This window comes from Piliocolobus tephrosceles, chromosome 8 (assembly GCF_002776525.5).
Source record: "Piliocolobus tephrosceles isolate RC106 chromosome 8, ASM277652v3, whole genome shotgun sequence".
Taxonomy (NCBI): Eukaryota; Metazoa; Chordata; class Mammalia; order Primates; family Cercopithecidae; genus Piliocolobus; species Piliocolobus tephrosceles.
Window position 1 is genome coordinate 59,884,343 of NC_045441.1, and position 20,094 is coordinate 59,904,436.

The following is a 20,094-nucleotide window of genomic DNA, read 5'->3' on the forward strand; positions in this document are numbered from 1 at the left end:
AAAGGGAAGACTCTACATACACTATTTGGGGTCATCAGAGGACTGATTATTGTAGTGAAGCAAAATTATGCCTAGTAACTTTTAATTTCTGTTGTAAACATATGACTTACTTTAACACTTGATCTTAGCCAAAAGACCAAGAAGCGGTATGACTTCTTTTTAAAACCCAATGAAGCAACATACTAAATATTACAATGTTTTAAGAAATTATTTTTAAGAACTTTTCATTTATATAGCTACTTTCCTATTCCCAAAGATTTGGTTTAACCTAAAGTACAGTTGGCCCTCGGGATCTATAGGTTCTCCATCCTTGTAATCAGCCAACTACAGAATGAAAATATTTGGGGGAAAAAAACGACAACAAATAACAATACAATAATAAAAATAATACAATTTTTTTAAAGCAGTAAAGCAACAGATAGTGAACTCCTTGTTACAAGTCAGAAGAGCTCTGTGAAGAGAAAAATACCCCAAACTAGTCTATTCTAAGATAGATGTACTTGTGGATAAAGCAGTTTTAATTAAATCTAGTCTTTTCTGCTTATCTTCTGCCAATAATTACTTGCATTTTCAGGACCAGAAATGTCTGGCAAAGGTAAACCACTTTACAGAAATGACAAGATTCCAGTTTCCAAAGTCACATAGCATGAATATTTGTAGTATCCTTTTATTTATCAGATTTCATGTGAATCTTTCTTTTTTTTTTTTTTTTAAGAAAGCTCTCCTTGAGGCTTGCAAATGACTACATATTTTTTAAACTATCAGTTAGGCCAAAAACCTGAGAGTATGGTCATCTAATATTTAAAATAGAAGGTCAAATGGGGGTAGAGGGCTCAAATGAAATTATAGTTTGCTGGGACAACCGGAGCTCTCACCTGGTTTGTCAAGCTGTCCATTAGTCAGTCAACACCAATCACCTGTATAGAAAAAGAATTTGACCCATGAATCGACACAATAGAAGCCCACTTGATGGAAAACAGGTTAAAATAACTGGACATGAGGGCCCTGCCTTCGAAGCACCTGTGTGGTATGGTCCAAGAATAATATCTCTGAAAACATGAACATCTATTTTGAATAGATGTTCTTCTTCAGGCAAGAAGACCTAAAGCTACGTTAATTTAATCTCCTTTCCTAAATGTTAACAGCAGTGTGGAAATGGACGCTGTCATCCCTGTAATCAGTTGCACAGAGCACAAGGGCAGCGGTCTCCCGTGCCTCATCTGTGAGCTAATCTTTCATTTCATAGCAGATCTTTCCATATCAAACAACACAAATGACTTAATTTGCATGACAGGATTTGTAACGGGGCAAATCTAGTGTCAAAGTCGATTAAAGATTACACCAGAGAACTATCATAATCAGTCCTCTAATGAGCCTAAATAGTACATGTAAAGTCTCCCCTTTTTGCCATTCCAGTCATGTCTAAAAGGGAATGTGTTTCTTTTCATCGATGAGCCAGTCCTTTGGTTTGCACATTACGCCCTACGTTGAGCTAAAGTCATGTCAGTCTGGTTTCAGAGGGAGAGAAAGGGAAATAATAAAGCAAACATCACTTCACAAATGACATTGCTTGGTATAAGCCAACGTTTGAAGCCCTTAATTCTTCTAATCTGCAAAATAGTCAATGCTAATGGGTTTTTGCCTTTGTGAAAGCTGATGCATAGAAAGAAAAACTTTAATGAGCTGCCTGGGCCGTATGCTTACAGATACCTGTCAAATGTCTGTCATCTTAGCTATCGCTGAGGCATTATAAAGAAAGTAAGAAGGAAGGAACGACAGTATTTGTACAAGCATTTTCATGCTAAAATGGCACAATTTTCTTCCTGTCATAATTTCATTGTATCTGAAAGTCAGAAAAGCTTAACCCTTTCCCTAGCATGTCCTGTGTAGTTGTATCACACGATCTTGGAGTGAGCGGTTTAAGAACAGCACAGTGATTGTGTATACAGCATCTTCTGTTAAATTTGTTTTTGAAAATGGAATTACCTACATTTTTTAAAATGTGACAACAAACTATTTGAATCAATTGCTTCAAATCAATTGCTCCCAGGGAGATCAGGAGTTTATTAAATGTAAAAACTCCATAATGTGTGAGGCTGTCATTTGAGTCAATTCTTTCTGAGTTCTTAATTTAATATTTCTTTGTATCTTTGTACACCAAATACACATACCAGGGCTATGAGGTCAACAAACTCCCCTATCTCACCTTCTCTTTTATTCAAACAAGCAGGGAATGCAAATGTATCTTATTACGCCAGCACCTGCAAGCTCCACGAGGAGGAGGTTGTATTAGCTTTATTTGGGGGGATTTATAATAACACAGCCATAAAAATGCAATGTCAGCTGAAACTTGGCAGGAATGAAAAGTCTTTATCCAGGTGTGACTTGTTTTTCCTCTTGCAAATGGAAAAGAAATGTAACAGTATAGACACGTGCACACAAATACAGAACTTTTAAAGAAAGAAAATGGACTTTAACCCTTCAGGTTCCTCATGTGGTAGTCATTAGAGTGACAATAAAAACGTCCCATCCTCTGATCATTTTTGTCGGCCACATCTCTTACCTCCAAATAAAGAAAGATGAAAGAAAAGAAAATGAAGTGTCTTCTAGTGAAGGAGTTTTTTCTGGTGGAGCATGGGTGTGCTCAGGAATGCACTCTGGTCTTCCCTCTGACTTACTGTGGAACTAGGAAAACTTCTGTGTTTTGCCTTCTGTATATTTAAAAAATCACATGTTGGAATAATCTTCAAAGCTGATAATGAAATGGCAGGAATAAAATGAATATTTGTGAATAAAATAATGCCTGGTGTTCTACACCTGTGAATTTTGTAACTAGCACTGACCTGTACTAGTACAGCCCACAGAAGCCTATTTTGGCATATTACAATAGTTATGTCAGTCTAGTCTGCCAATTGAACTCCAACTATGCCAAATGAGCTCGTGAGTATAAATCCCCTAGCAGGTTCCAGGCATTCATCGTGGTACTTGATAATAAGATGGTCATCCTCGATTGCTCACGGCTAGGAGTCCCTAGAAGGTCTGTGTACTCAGAATATCAGTCCCTTCCAAGAAGACACATCAAGGTGCAGCAAAGCCCAGCCCTCTTCAATTGGCCTCAAAGTGCTGTTGTAACACCCCGGGCTTTGACTCATTTGCTTTCCCTCCCCTGCTACAACCTAAAGAGAACAACTTTAATGAGCTCATTGGGCTGTGTTGTTTCCCAAAAAAACCATTGTGACTTAAGGGAGGAAGTATTAAATGTTTATGCTGCAGGTAAAATCCAAGGGCCCTAATTTGTTCTCACTCCCCCTACTTCCTTTTCCCAGAGTAGTAAGTCAAAACAAACTCAAGCAGAAGGCAAATTTTAGTCAACTGACATTAAAATTTCAAATTAGATAAACAAAGCCAAAAGCTTTAGAATAAAGATGCCTCCAGTATTCAGTGCCTCGATGTGGCCAAAACCGGGTCTCCAATTAGACAGCTCTTAAGGTTGGGTTTATTGAAAAGAAATTAGGCCAATGTTAATTTAGAAGTGAATTGTTTTAGCACCCTTTGGTAGAGATGTGTAGCTATTTTGAAAAGAAACAAATTCACTTCACCGGTATAAAAAGCAACCTCCTTGGGCCTTATTCTCATTTCTAAACAAGTAGACATTTTAAGCTAAAAATGAAAAGCAGAGCCAATTTTTGTGGCTGTGGGATCTTTATTTATTTAACAAATATTTATGGAGGAACCTCAGTTCAGCCGCCCTGAGCCATAGGATCATGTCTTGTAACAAAACCCACCTCTGTGATACTAACAGATAAGTACGCCTTGAAGTTGTAAAGCTCTCTTTCTTCAAGAAACCTGGACTCTTTGTAAAAGACATGTCCTCCCTATGAAACCTTATTTATCCAGTAAAGTATAAAAATCTATTTAAGAGATCAGATGTCTAGAACAGTTTCAGCATTACCGTCGTTGTTGCTTTGTCTTGTTTTTGCATTGAAAGGTAATACAGAAATCCGGGTCCACTTCCACGACTCTCTTCATTCGATGGTGCGTGTTAAAGCCCACCTACTTTATCTGGACATGTACACATAATAATCAATTTCTACTTAAATTTCAACCTCCTATTCATCAAGACGCCCCTAGCTTTCCCCCCTCTGACCATTGTGTCTGCACTCTAGTCTTTATGCCATGTGGCAAATATACCTCCTAGACATTAGCACACAAACTTTAATAACATACATTAGCCATACATGTGTAGTTTTCACTCAGATTTCAATCACTTTCCAATAGGAATGATTCAAAGTCCCTGCCCAATTGTTCCTGTAAGGCTCCTATATGAAGATGTGAATTAGAAGCTTATAAGCCATGTTGCTAAACGCTTTGCATTTTCCCACAGCAGTTGTGTACAGTTAGAAACACCACAATTTGGATTTCAGAGTGCGTTTTTCCTAAACTCGCCTTCCCCTGGAACACTCCTCTGTGACCCAGTTGCTCTACCTCTGATCCGCTGCACCCCAGAGGCTGTCACAAGTGTCCCTCCTTCCCAGGAGTCGAACACACAATAGAGAAAAGGCCCTGGCTGGGAGGTTCAGCCGCCATTAACCCCTACCAGCTGTGCCTGTGGGGAGCCTTCTGGCCTGAATGTCCTTTCTCTGCGGCTGCCTTCATGCCACTAATCTAACCATTGTTGGGGAGGAATGCTGACAGGAGAAAAGAAATTTTTCTTGTGTCCATGCAAGTGTGTGTATCCATGTGTAAGTGAAGGAAGAGTGAAGGCTAATTTCTATAGTTGGCATGAATGGAGGGATTGCGAAAAAACCTAGTTAAAATGTGTTTACTTGCTTAAAAGCCTCAGTCAATTTAAATAATTTCAGTAGTGTGCTCTATTTTTTTTTAGGGAGGGGGGAGAAACTAGTTACTATTATAATTTTCTTTAAATCCCCTGAGATGTTTGGGCATGTTTAAGACTTTTAAAATTCACTGCCAGCAGGGGAAAAAATTGAATTGAAATTCTTAAAAATACTGGCATAAAGTTACAGATGCACAGAATTACTCACTTCTAATGGACCTTAAAAAATCAGGGAAAGAGAACTGGTTATACAGGTCACATTTCCTTCAGAAAACCATTCACATTTAATGCTTAGGAAAGTTTAAAAAAATCTTTAGGACTGAAATGGGAAGGGGTTTAACTTTATCAACCACAATAGACAGCCACTATTTCAAAAAACAAATTTTGTCTTCAATAAGCTTCACACTTCAATAAAGGAAAGTGATTGTTTCTTTACTTTTAAAGAAGACCTGTGCAGACAGAGCAGACTTGAAGTGGTAAATTTGCTAACTTAGAAAGGCAGGCAGGAAATAATCATGACCATAATTCTAATGACATTGCCAAGCAAGTATCCAACTTCTTTGAAAAGTTTATCTAATTTCAATCTTTGAGGATTTCATTTGCTTTTTCAACAGCACTGGCATTGAAGAGAAACTATTCTTAAACTTAGTGCTCCATGTTGTCATTTGATAAAGTTCTGTAAAATACAACAGTTGGCCTATTTGGAATCAAATTAAGAATAACTCATGGAGAAATGTATTTTCTGGGTAATTAGACTGTATCGTAGTAGGGCAAATGTCTGATATAATAAAGCTCTACTTTGCATCTGTTCCTGTGTCTAGACTATGGCAATTACTGGTCCTTAAAACAGCAGCAGCAAGATAATGCTCTACTCACAGGTTTTAGCCATTAAAATTCAGGATTATCTTTCTTTGCCCCTTTATTACCTCAATCATTTGACTGGGACAAAATAGATTTAATTTAACGAAGTTATACTTTTCTAAATTTGCATGCATACATTTGCACAAATGGTGAGTGCAGTATCAGGTACATTTGCTTTCCAAAACATTAGAGGTAAATATCCTGGCACTCCTCTCATTAAGGTGCAGTGTGCTTGTTAAGCCAAAACAACAACAACAACAACAACAACAACAACAGATAAGCTCATATCTTCAAGCACTGTACCTGTTTCTTAGACACTTCTTGGATGCTTGCATTTCTCAAGAAGGAAATCATCTTAGAGAAAAATGAATGTGATGGCATATAGATTGATGGAATAGATGAGAATAACAATGTAGTGTTAATTCCATTCATTGGCTTATTCATTCAGTCACCCATTCAACAATTATTTATTGAATTTCTCCAGTAAGCAAGAAGACACAGTGCCAGGTTGTTTGGGAGAGACAAAGACGAATCCCACACAGCCTGCACTCAAGAAGTTTCCTAAAATGTGAGAATTGCCGTGTTATAGAAGTACTATACCATTAAGTAGAAATGTCATAATGCTGTCTGAAGGTGGGTGTTCCAGTTAAGTCATTGCAAAAAAGTCTAATTCTCTCCTCCCCATATGTATTCTTTAAAAGTAAAGAAACAATCACTTTCCTTTATTGAAGTGTGAAGTCGATTAAAGGTAAAATTTGTTTTTTGAAATAGTGACTGTCTTTTAATTCATTAAAAGAGGTTGATAAAATTAAACTGCTTCCCATTTCAGTCCTAAAAGATTTAGTCATAAAACTATAGCAAGAGTTTTCCTACTCTACCTCAGCCCTGTTTGTATCAGTAGAGGTTCTCACAGGCAAAAGAATACAAATCAAGCCAAGCATACCTTAAAAAATTATCCTTAGGATTTCTCTATATTATCCCAGCTCTTTGAATATGAACTATGTCCCCAGACTCTCTTATCTTTTGTAGAAAGACTATTGGGTGCTTGGAAGACTTTAGAGTAGAGAAATCACTGAAGGGTCTGAATGTGTCTACTGCTTAGTAAATGGCAAAGTCCTCGCATAGTGGTGATGTACCTCTAGGTACAAACCTCCTTTCTACTTATCTAAGAGCTGCAGGAACAAGTAATGATTTCTACATATAAGGGATTTGCTCCAATCCATATCTCTCCTCTATATAAAACTACACTCTTTTAATCCTAAATATTGTAGAAATAATAAGGCATTGCTTCACAGATTTTCTTTGCCTGGATCAATCAATCAATCACCAAAGACAAGGTCTTCAAATTAACCCAATCCAACAAAAACCAAAAAAAAAAAAAAAAAAAAAAAAACAAAGAACAAGAAAATATGAACAAAGCCTTCAAGAAGTCTGGGATTATGTTAAATGACCAAACCTAAGAATAATCAGTGTTCTGAGGAAGAAGATAAATCTAAATGTTTGGAAAACATATTTGGGGGAATAATCCAGGAAAATTTCCCTAGCCTTGCTAGAGACGTAGACATCCAAATACAAGAAACACAAAGAACACCTGGGAAATTCATTGCAAAAAGATAATTGCCTAGGCACATTGTCATCAGGTTATCTAAAGTTAAGATGGAGGAAAGAATCTTATGAGCTGTGAGACAAAAGTACCAGGTAACCTATAAAGGAAAACCTATCCAATTAACAGCAGATTTCTCAGCAGAAACTCTACAAGCTAGAAGGGATTGGGACCCTATCTTCAGCCTCGTCAAATAAAACAATTATCAGCTAAGAATTTTGTATCTAGCAAAACTAAACATCATATATGAAGGAAAGATACAGTCTTTTTCAGACAAACAAATGCTGAGAGAATTTACCACTACCGAGCCACCACTACAAGAACTACTAAAAGGAGTTCTAAATCTTGAAACAAATCCTGGAAACACATCAAAACAGAAATCCTTTAAAGCATAAATCTCACAGCACCTATAAAACAAAAATACAATTTAAAAAGCAAAAACAAAAAACAAATAGCATGATGAATGGAATGGTACCTCACCTCTGAATACTAACGTTGAATGTAAATGGCCTAAATGCTCCATTTAAAAGATGCAGAACTGCAGAATGGATAAGAATTCACCAAGCAACTAACTGCTGCCTTCAAGAGACTCACCTAACACATAAGGACTCACATAAACTTATGGAGTGGAAAAAGAAATTTCATGCAAATGGACGCCAAAAACAAGCAGGAGTAGCTATTCTTATGTCAGACAAAACAAACTGTAAAGCAGCAGCAGTTAAAAAAGACAAAGAGGGACATTACATAATGGTAAAAGGCCTTGTCCAACAGGAAAATATTACAATCCTAAACATATATGCAGCCAACACTGGAGCTTCCAAATTTATAAAACTATTACTTATAGACCTAAGAAATGACATAGACAGCAACACAATGGTAGTGGGGGACTTCAATGCTCCACTGACCACAGTAGACAGGTCATCAAAACAGAAAGTCAACAAAGAACCAATGGGTTTAAACTACACCTTGGAACAAATGGATTAACAGATATATACAGAACATTCCATCCAGCAACCACAAAATACACATTCTATTCAACAGTGCATGGAACTTCCTCCAAGATAGACCATATGATAAGCCACAAAACAAGCCTCAATAAATTTAAGAAAATTGAAATTATATCAAGCACTCCTTCAGTGGAGTAAAACTGGAAATCAATTTCAAAAGGAACCTTCAAAACCATGCAAATACATGGAAATTAAATAACCTGCTCCTGAATGATCATTGGGTCAAAAACGAAATCAAAATGGAAATTAAAAAATTCTTCAAACTGAGTGACAATAATGACACAATCTATCAAATCCTCTGGGGTACAGCAAAGGCAGTGCTAAGAGGAAAGTTCATAGCCCTAAATGCCTACATCAAAAAGACTGAAAGAGCACAAACATGTTCTAAGGTCACACCTCAAGGAACTAGAGAAACAAAAACAAACCAAACCCAAACCCAGCAGAAGAAAGGAAATAACCAAGATTATAACAGAACTAAATGAAATTGAAACAATGACAACAAAAAAACAAAGGTAAATGAAACAAAAAGCTGGTTCTTTGAAAAGAGAAATAAAATTGATAGACCATTAGCAAGATTCATCAAGAAAAGAAGAGAGAAAATTTTATTAAACTCAATAAGAAACAAAACGGGAGATATTACAACTGACACCACAGAAACACAAAAGATCATGCAAGGCTACTATAAATACTTTTATACAAATAAACTTGAAAACCAAGAAAAGATGGATAAATATCTGAAAAATACAACCCTCCTAGCTTAAATCAGGAAGAATTAGATACCCAGAAGAATTAGATAACAAGCAGCAAGATTGAAATGGTAATTTAAAAATTACCAACAACAAAAAAAGTCCAGGACCAGATGGATTCACAGCAGAATTCTACCAGACATTCAAAGAAGAATTGGTACCAATCCTATTGACACTATTCCACAAGATAGAGAAAGAGGGACCCCTCCCTAACTCATTCTATGAAGCCAGCATCACCCTAATACCAAAACCAGGAAAGGACATAACCAAAGAAGAAAACTATAGACTGATATCCCTGGTGAGCATAGATGCTAAAATCCTTAACTAAATGCTAGCTAACCAAATCCAACAACATATCAAAAAGATAATTCACCATGATCAAGTGGGTTTCACACCAGGGATGCAGGGATAGCTTAATACACACAAGTCAATAAATGTGATGTCCCACTTAAACAGAATTAAAAACAAAAATCATATGATCATCTCAGTAAATGCAGAAAAAGCATTTGACAAAATCCAGCATCCCTTTATGATTAAAACTCTCAGCAAAATCGGGGTAAGAGGGACATTCATCAATGTAATAAAAGCTATCTATGACAAGAGCACAGCCAACATAATACTGAATGGGGAAAAGTTGAAAGCATTCCCTCTGAGAATGGGAAAAAGACAAGGATGCCCACTCTCACCACTCCTCTTCAACATAGTACTGTAAGTCCTAGTCAGAACAATCAGACAAGAGAAAGAAATAAAGGGCATCCAAATTGGTAAAGAGGAAGTCAAACTGTCACTGCTGATGATATGATCCTTTACCTCAAAAACCCCAAAGACTCCTCTAGAAAGCTCCTAGAACTGAATAAAGAACTCAGCAAAGTTTCCAGATACAAGATTAACGTACACAAATCAGTAGCTCTCCTATGCGCCAACAGCGACCAAGCAGAGAATCAAATCAAGAACTCAACTTTTACAATAGCTGCAAAAAAAAAAAACACAAAAAACAAAAAACAAAAAACATAACTTAAGAATATACCTAACCAAGGAGGAGAAAGACTTCTACAAGGAAAACTACAAAACACTGCTGAAAGAAATCATAGATGACACAAACAAATGCAAACATATCCCATGCTCATGGATGGGTAGAACTAATATTGTGAAAATGACCATACTGCCAAAAGCAATCTACAGATTCAACTAAATCGCCATCAAAATACCACCATTATTCTTCACAGAATTCGAAAAAAAAAAAATCTAAAATTCATATGGAACCAAAAAAGAACCCACAAAGCAAGACTAAGCAAAAAGAACAAATCTGGAGGCATCACACTACCTGATTTCAAGCTATACTCTAAGTCCATAGAAACCAAAACTGCATGGTACTGGTATAAAAATAGGCACATAGACCAATGGGACAGAATAGAGAACCCAGAAATAAACTCAAATACTTACAGCCAGCTAATCTTCGACAAAGCAGCAGAAACATAAAGTGGGGAAAAGACACCCTTTTCAACAAATGGTGCTGGGATAATTGGTTAGCCACATGTAGGGGAATGAAACTGGATCCTCATCTCTCACCTTACACAAAAATCAACTCAAGATGGATTGAAGACTTAAATCTAAGACCTGAAGCTATACACATTCTAGAAGATAACACTGGAAAACCCCTCCTAGACATTGACTTAGGCAAGGATTTCATGACCAAGAACCCAAAAGCAAATGCAATAAAAACAAGGATAAGTAGCTGGGACTTAATTAAACTAAAAAGCTTTTTGCACAGCAAAATGAACAGTCAGCAGAGTAAACAGACAACCCACAGAGTAGGAAAAAGTCTTCAAAATCTATACATCTGAGAAAAGACTAATATGCAGAATCCACAATGAACTCAAACAAATCAACGAGAAAAATGCAAACAATCCCATCAAAAAGTGGGCTAAGGATATGAATAGATAATTCTCAAAAGAAGATACACAAATGGACAAGAAACATGGAAAAATGCTCAACATCACTAATGATCACAGAAATGCAAATCAAAACCATAATGCGATACCACCTTACTCCTGTAAGAATGGCCATAATCAAAGAAGCAGAAAACAGTAGATGTTGGCATGGATGTGGTAATCAGGGAACACTTCTACACTGCTGGTGGGAATGTAAACTAGTACAGCCACTATGGAAAACAGTGTGGAGATTTCTTAAAGAGCTAAAACTAGAACTACCCTTTGATCCAGCAATCCCACTACTGGGTATCTACCCAGAGGAAAAGAAGTCATTATACAAAAAAGATACTTGCACGCGCATGTTTATAGCAGCACGATTTGCAATTGCAAAATCGTGGAACCAGCCAGGCGCAGTGGCTCACATCTGTAATCCCAGCACTTTAGGAGGCCGAGGCATGCGAATCACCTGACGTCAGGAGTTTGAGACCAGGCTGGCCAACATGGTGAAACTCCGTCACTACAAAAATTAGCTGGGCATGATGGTGGGTGCCTATAATCCCAGCTACTCGGGAGGCTGAGGTGGGAGAATTGCTTGAACCCAGGAGGTGGAGGTTGCAGTGAGCTGAGATCGTGTCACTTCACTCCAGCCTGGGTGACAGAGCAAGACTCCATCTCAAAAAAAAAAAAGTGGAACCAACCCATATGCCCATCAATCAACTAGTGGATAAAGAAACTGTGGTGTGTGGAATACTACTCAACCATAAAAAGAAATGAATTAACGACATTCATGGCTACCTGGATGAGATTGGAGACTATTACTCTAAGTGAAGTAACTCAGAAATGGAAAACCAAACATCATATGTTCTCACTGATATGTGCGAGCTAAGTTATGAGGACACAAAGGCATAAGAATGATATAACAGACTTTGGGGATTAGGGGGGAGAGTGGGAGGCAGGCAAGGGATAGAAGACTACAAATAGGGTGCAGTGTATACTTCTTGGGAGATGAGAGCCCCAAAATTGTGCACCAAAATGGGTGCACCCAAATTTGTGCTTGTAATCACAAAAGTGTTTAAACAGGCAAGTAGCACAACGTGAAACATGGAAACACTACATTAAAATGAACTAATACAATAATATTCCATATAAAAATATTTGTCTATAAAAAATGAAAAATTGAGGACTTTTCATTTTAGAATTTTATTGAAAAGAATTTAACCTTTAAGTCTTCTTTAAATCATAAGTTGCAAACTGTATGGCAGCAGGCAGAATTCAGCCCATAGGTATGCTTTATATGTTTTTTGTTTGTTTTTGAGGCAGGATCTCACTCTGTCACCAAGGCTGCAGTGCAGTAGTGCAATCTGGGCTCACTGTGACCTCCGCCTCATGGGTTCAAGTGATTCTCCTGCTTCAGTCTCCAGAGGAGCTGGGATTGCAGGTGCCCGCCACGGTGCCGGCTAATTTTTTCTTGTATTTTTAGTAGAGGCAGAGTTTCACCAGGTTGGCCACACTGGTTTCAAACTCCTAACCTCAAGTGAGACACCCACCTCAGCCTCCCAAAGTGCTGGGATTATAGGTGTGAGCCCCTGTGCCTGGTTTATATGTGTGTTTCTAAATTAATTGCCAACAGTTAAAAATAGAATGAGTTCACATAAAAATTAATGCAGATTTCTGGCTCCTCTTGAAAAATCTGAAGACCCTGGATCACCGGGTCCTCTGGCCCTCACTGAATTATGACAGGCTGCAGCTTTAAGACAAGCTGTGGATTTTTCCATCACTGTTGTTGCCCTACTGCCCTAGGCTGTGGGTTTCCAAATCCTGCATTACATAGTAAGGTCTCTTTGTGTATTTTTCTTAGGATTTGAATTATATGAATTTGTCAAGCTAATATCGTCCCTAGAATATATTCACTGCTTAAAATTATTTTCAATTACATTGTTTACTCATGTGTTCTTAGAGACTCCAATTTTTATTTTATCAGTGTTCTAATTATCAGGTTAGTAATTTCCTCCAAATTTCACTCCTCTTAATTGGTCAGCCTCTTCTTTCTTCAAAAATATATGAAGATATTCTAGCACAAACACATTTTATCTATTAAATGAATAAAAACCAATTGAAATAGATGATAAACACAAACTCATGTAGACAATCAGCAGTGAAAGTTGTATATTCAATATTAAAAGATTACAAGTTGTATGTTCAATATTAAAAGATTACAACGCTTCATCATATTCCTCCAGCATATGTGATTTGATTATAGACACTGGATCTCGTTGGTCTAAAACACATTTGTATGATGATGGTTTCCACCAATGACTGGGCCACTTACGTTGTGTGGGTTTTAAAAAAGTAAGAAGATAATGCCACCCCAGCATGCATTGAATTATGTTGGAGATAGCTCCGTTTAGCATGACTTGGAAAGTCTTATGCCCACCCTACCACTTCTGGCGTCCTTCAGGCATACTCCTCTGGACATTCGTTCTTGCACTTCTCCACTTGTCCTTGCACTTCTCCACTTGTCCTTGTGCTTCTCCACTTGTCCTAGAATGTTCTCTCTTCAGATATTCACATGGTTTACTTCCCCCCTTCTTTCAATCTCTACTCAAGTGTCTTTTCTTTAGAGAGACCATCCTGCACCACCGTCAAATAGCAGCCCCAATACTATCAACCTACTTAGCCTTTGTTACTATTCTCAATACCATTCATTGCTACCTGACACATAGTTAGGAATATCTGTTTCTACTTCCATGTCCCCTTTTGAATGTAATTTTGTGAAGAAAGAGACTTATTTTATCCCAGTGCTTCAAATAATGCCCAGAACATTGTATAAAATATTTGAGGGATGAATTGCTTGATAAGTCTGTAAGTTATTGCAATTCTATTACCTCTTGTTCCAACATTGGACCTTCAAGAGAGAACTGATGACCTTCCTTGTTCATTAAAAGACAGAGACCACTACATTTCCCCACATGAGTTCAGTTATGGCTACAGGGAGAAGCCTAATAACGTGGGATGTGGGTATTTTCTCCTATTTTTCTATTTGTTATCTATTTTTCCTATTTCCTAACTGTTTTCAAACTCAGTGCTTTTCACATGTCATCCTCTTCATCACATGTGGATTACTATTCACTGAGCTACTTTTTCACAAATGTGATTTTATATGATAGTTGGGTAAAGAAAATGTTGATGCACCATTCTAACATCCTCTTTGCAGTGGTTAACACAGAAGGGGAGAAGTGCCGCCCCCCAGACACACCCATTCATACATACATCCCACCCTTCATCCTTTGAAGGATAACTAGCTGGCTTCCCTCTTATCAGAGTATCATGCAAGGAAAGCCAAGTGGTGAAAAAGAATGGCAAGAGAATTTCAATTCTTTTTCTAAAATACTTTAACTTGTACTTGTCTGTGCTGTGAACATATACATCCCCACGAAGGTGAAACATCGAGGATTCAATGGCTAGTTTTTCAGAAAATGTTGACACAATAGCTACATTCTGATAAATCAAGAGCCTATTTCTAAAAAGCACATCTAGCAGCAGATTCAAAACCATGTTCAGTGAAATCACCAACCTTTTTACCCTCCCCTGGAGCCCCTTTGGAGCAGCCTAGTTTATCAGTGAGCTGAGCTGCCAGGAATAGATATATCAGAGGGTAAAGTAGACAACTCATTTTCATTTGAAAGTGGTGATAGCACAGAAGTAACTCTCACCCTCACTCAACTTATTCTGTCATCCTTAACTTGAGAAAATAACTTATTTTTCCCTCAAAGAAAATACTCTCTCTGTCACATGTTATAACTAGGCAGGTTTCTGAAGTGCTTTAGAAAAATACTATTCTGAGCATATTCAATGTACAGAGTCCTTAAACAGCTTAATACACATATAGATTACAGAAGATTTAACATATTGCTATTATATACCATTCATTTGGGACAAGACACTTATGAAGTCTGTATTTTGCTGCAATGACACATAAATTCCCATATATTCTCTTCCACACAAAGAACTGATAAATGTATAATTAATTAAAGTAAATGTTTTAGAAGTTCCTTTAGAAAAGAGAGAAGGCATATGTCAACCAAGTAACACAGGTTTCTATGATATGTTGTGAATTGGCAGCAAAAACTGGAGTGAAAAAGAACGTTGACATCGTGTTCCCTGCAGAATTCCTTGACACTGTGAGCACAGAGACTCAATTGTCCTCTGATATCTATGCTTTGATACTTCGGAGTCCCATTCTGGGTGGTACCATCATGTAAAAGATCCACCTCATGTCAAAGCATTATTAAGTTAGAATTTCCAAAAATACTTCCCTTTCCCCCCTAATTTTCTAATTTTATGAACATGTCTACAAAAAAGAAAACTAAAAAAAAAGTTTGAAAATGTATGAAATTTATTTGTAGTTGCTTATGACAAAGTGGAATATTGCCTTATTTGCTATTTCTACAGGATGATAGCTTGTATTCCAGGAACCGGATGGTACACACTATTTCCTGAATGTCCATCTGATATCAAAATAATTTGGATCTACTACTGTGTAATTTCTGCCCAGTTGCATGCGTTGAATAGATACCTTTTACATTATACATCCATACCAGGTACTACATAGAAATATGATATTTTAAAAAGTAAGGATGGTTGTCAGTTTTCAAAGCAAAGGTTTTAAAACCTTCTGCTTCAAAGAAGAGTGTAAACCTTTGGAAAACTAGTATCTTTTAGAAACCATGAAGTCTAAGAAAGAAAAAAAATACAACTATTAAAATGCACATACACTGCTGGCTGGCACTGTTGTGACAGCCAGCAGTATCAGCGTCAGTCAATTATCTTCACAAATGCCTCTTGTGCTAATGAGCACTCACAAAAATCAGCAGACTTTTCTGGCAAGGAGAAAAGATCAGTTTCATTGCTTGCAGAACTAATTCAGGGTACAAAAGTGAAGGCTCCGCCATCGCTGCCTCTTTTACTGCTCCTTTTGTAAAGGCTTTTGATGTGCACTGAAGAGTTGGGCCTGTGTTTGGGCCTCTCCATCTCCAGTTCATTGCCTGCCATTAACATACATATCCATATGAAAAGTTCGCTAAGTCACTAACAGCTGTCCAGAAAAGAGTTTGAGAAGGAAGGCGAAAAAGGACCTATTCCTTCTCAAAATGCTGACAATACTATTTAGCCCCTTTTTGGCAATGATATACCTTACTTTTTAAAGCCGCCTTTCACTCAAAAAGGGACTAGGCATAATACAACATTCAAACACATAGTGATTTTCATTTTGAAACAGTCATTTGGTGTATTCAGGGGAAGAAAAGTCTATAGTTACCAGATGCAAAGGAAATCCATCATTCAGGATACATATGTATATGGCAGACACACACACATACACACACACACACACTCAAACACACACAATCATTCTACATTGTTTTTGCAGGATGTTAAATAATCTCACATCTTCCATTTAACCCAGAGGAAAACCCCCTGCAGCAGACGCTTGTGAGTGGTTTTATGCCCATTGCCTTCCTCAATTTATGGGACTGACAGTTATCTAGGGTCAATTTGTTATCAATGGATAGTATGTTACTGAAAAAAAAAATAGTATCAGAACTGTGCCATACATTTTTTAAAAAATTTTTAATACTTTCTCTCTAGAGGGGTTGATTTAAAAAAAAAGACTCCTTTCAGGAAAGAAAAAGACAAACTATAGACATTTGTAGATCATGGTTTTGAAATAGGCGATTTGTATTACACATTTTCAAGTTTGATAATACCGTTTCAGATAGCTACAGTACTGGAAAATTTTGCCGTAATATCTATGGTAAATATTTTCTAAACAAAGTGGTAAGGATCAGCAAATACTCATCTTACAAGAGGGAAATAGTTAACTTTCCTTTAAGAAGATGCTTAAGCCAGAGTGGTAAGAAATAAACAGATTTTAAATAGATGAAAAGGGGTGCTTCCCAATCATTTGGTCTGGGGCTTAGTTTTGTCAAACTCAGAAAGAAAGCATGTGATGGATAAATGGTTTTCCTCCCAACCCTGGGAGTTCATGACCCTGAGGCCATCTCTCGCACGTATTGCACCCAACTGGGCCTGAGCTTGAAAATGAGGGGAGGCGAATCTGTCAATTACTGAGGTTTAACATAGTTTACAAGAAGGACATTTTTTTCTTTCTTTTTCCCGTCCTTCCTTTTTTCTTCTTTCTGAATCAGAATCAAAATGCTAAGGGAAATCGACTAGCTCCCAATTCCGTAAAGATTTTATTCCTGTAAGGATCCTCCCACCATGCAAAAACAGCTTGTGCTATATAAAAACCAAGACTGTAATCCCACTTGTTGCTTTCCCCGCCCATTTCCCCCCAGTTTCTGGTCTCTTTACAGCAGCATCTCTCCCAGATCAGTCACTAAAAATCTTTAACTTTGCCTATTTTGATCTGAAAATTAAAGCTTATTTATTATGCATCCTGTTTGTTGTCCTTGAAGAACCCCAGCATTCATTTAAAGGGGTCCAGAATGACTTCTTAAACACATTTCTCTCTTTGCTGCAATTAAACAAAGTGGAGCTGTGATTAGTCCTCCACAGGGGGGAAAGAAAAAGACACCCTTGAATCAAAATGCGGGGACCTGGCTGGGCATTATTGCCTCACAATGCAGGAGTTTATTGCTGAAACCTGCTTATCCCAGAGCTCTGCACTCCATGGGAACTTCAGTCAGGTGGAAAGTTATTCTCTTCTCTGCAGCTTGAAGTATCGTAAGACCCGCTAAAACCCCTAAAGCTCTTCCTAGTAACTGAGACATTTAGGATAATCTTTATGAGAGTTTTGCATGAGCTTCTGCTTTTTGTTGCACTTAGAAGGAGAGTTAATGATGAGCTTTCACTGGCTTCTCCCTTTATTTTTTATTTATTTATTTTTTTTAAATCTAAGCCAAAAAGCGCCTGTTTAAGTTAAGTACCACCTCCCTCCAGCCCTTGGGAAACCACTCAAGAGGGCTTTGCTTGGCTCTGTGTTCATGACACATAATGAAAACAATTTTACGCTGTGGAGGGAAGCATTGAGCAATTACTGATGTAACAGCCACCTGCAGTAGCGAGCCCTGGCTGCAGCATGGCGCGGTTCATGAATATTTTATGGTGTGGTGTTATTTTGAATGGCTGGGGCAGGTGAAGGAGGCGAGGGTGTAATAAGTAACTCTGCTGGAGGCTGTGTAGCTGCTCTGTTTCCCCGCCGAACCCACAGTGGAACACCAAGAAGCACCCTGACCCCGCCTGGATCGAGGCGAGGGCAGCTGAGGCAAGAGGCTATGACAAGTCATGGTGGGCACCCTTTATAAACCCTTGTCTGCCGATTTTACACACGATGTCCGGCTTGAAAAGCCCTGGCATCAATCTTGTCTGATTTAATTTGATAAATTAAGTGTGAATAAGGATTAAATGAGAATTTTGTAATGGAGAAAACTTGTTCTTACTCTTTAATCCAGTTAAGATAGTATGAGAGAAACCCTATAAAATCTAAAGTGGTTCCTAGAGAAAGCAAAGTTAAAAAAACAGAGAGAGAGAGAATTGCGTTTTCACTTTGGTAACATTATGTCCACATAGAAGTTGAATGAACGTGCTACTTTTTTTGCTTTCTGGTATTTGCATGTGAAACACATGCAACCCAGATACACACATATCTACCATCATACATGTATATTTTATGGAGGGCCTAGAAATACAGGAGGGAAATAAGAATTGTAACATGTTTTACATAATAAAATATGGCTGTTGAGATCACTTATGAATAGGTGGAATATTTTGAGTACCACTTTCTTTTTCAAATGTTATTTTCCAAACAGGAAATGTCAAGATTTAAACTGAGTATCATATCATAAAGAATACATTTCTAGCATTTTGGACTTGGTGATTCTTCCACCTGGTATACTTAAGATTTCAGGCACAAAAATCATATTGTATATGACCAAGATATAAACAGTCTAAAAATTATTTTATATGACAGTTATATGTCTATAGAATGGAGCTCTATAAACAAATACTGGTTATCTAGACAGTTGATGGAAATTCAAAACAATGCCGTATAAGACTCCATTAAAATTCTTTTTTTAATTTGTAATTTATTTTAAAGAATGACAGAGTGTGCTTTTGAGAAAGCACCTGAGAAGGTTGTACATTAGACTTCAGGCTGATTATCTTTTCCGTGGGGAACATGCTTAGAAAAAAGATACAAAAGATTTACAGACTCCTTGGGCATAAATTGGCATAGAGAACAGAAATTCTGACCAGAAGCACAGAAGGAAAATGTAGCCGAGTCGACATTCTGAGAGTAGTGTGGGGCAACAGAGGAATTGCTAGAGTGACAATTTGAAGATTATGAAAGATACTCTTTAATCTTTTTGTAAGCGATAGGTTTATAGGTGTGCTCATAACATTTCATAACATTAATTTAGAGCTTGTTCCAGAATGAAATAATGTGGGGATACGTTAAAATTTTCACTTTAACATTCACCTTGTAGTAAAATACTGAAGTATCACTCCTTCCAGTGGTTGACAATCCCATCTGTACTTCAAAAATTATAAAGTCAGATGCCAAAGATGATAAGTGTGTATACAATCTGGACACGAACCACTTTATCAAATGGCAGTACATTACCTAAATTCTAATATTATTTAGTATTGGCATTATTATCTAATGTGTCCATTGGAAGAATTATCTCAGCTTGCTTGACTTGCCATTTATTGTCTATACATAAACTACAATGACAGTTCTTTTTAAATATTGATACTTTTCATTAACAAAGAGGAAATGATGACATCAGATGATCCTGAGAAAACATGTCATTGTGAGCCACCCCTCTCCACAAATTGTTGAATTCAAGAGCAATGCAATAAAATACCAAATAGTGTTAATAACAGTAATAGTGATAGAAATTAACATATATTCAAGAAACTCTAAAATATTTAGTTTAATCTGACTATATGTACTTTTTCTGCTTCATAATATATGTTAAAGGTGCCGTGATTAGCAATTTTATAAGGATCAAATTATAAACATGCAGTAAATTTTAGTTTCTTATAATTAGATTTTCACTTTAAGAGATGTTAAACTCTGTATGTAAAC